Genomic DNA, 292 nt, shown 5'->3' on the forward strand with positions numbered 1-292 from the left:
CCACAGCCAAGACTCATACACTAGCTATGTTCAAGAATCATTATGCTTAACTAAGAGAATCAATAACACTATCTGAGTTCTGAGTTCTTATAGATACCAATCATTCTAAACTTCAAAGGATAGAGTGAGATGCCAAAACTGTTCGGAGGCAAAAAGCTACTAGTCCCGCTCATCTAATTGGAGCTAAGTTTCCTTGATATTTTGGAGTCTTTAGTATATTCTCTTCTTTTTATCCTATTTTTATTTTCAGTTGCTTGGGGACAAGCAACAATTTAAGTTTGGTGTTGTGATG

The sequence above is a fragment of the Arachis duranensis genome, chromosome 3, assembly GCF_000817695.3.
Source record: "Arachis duranensis cultivar V14167 chromosome 3, aradu.V14167.gnm2.J7QH, whole genome shotgun sequence".
NCBI classification, from domain to species: Eukaryota; Viridiplantae; Streptophyta; class Magnoliopsida; order Fabales; family Fabaceae; genus Arachis; species Arachis duranensis.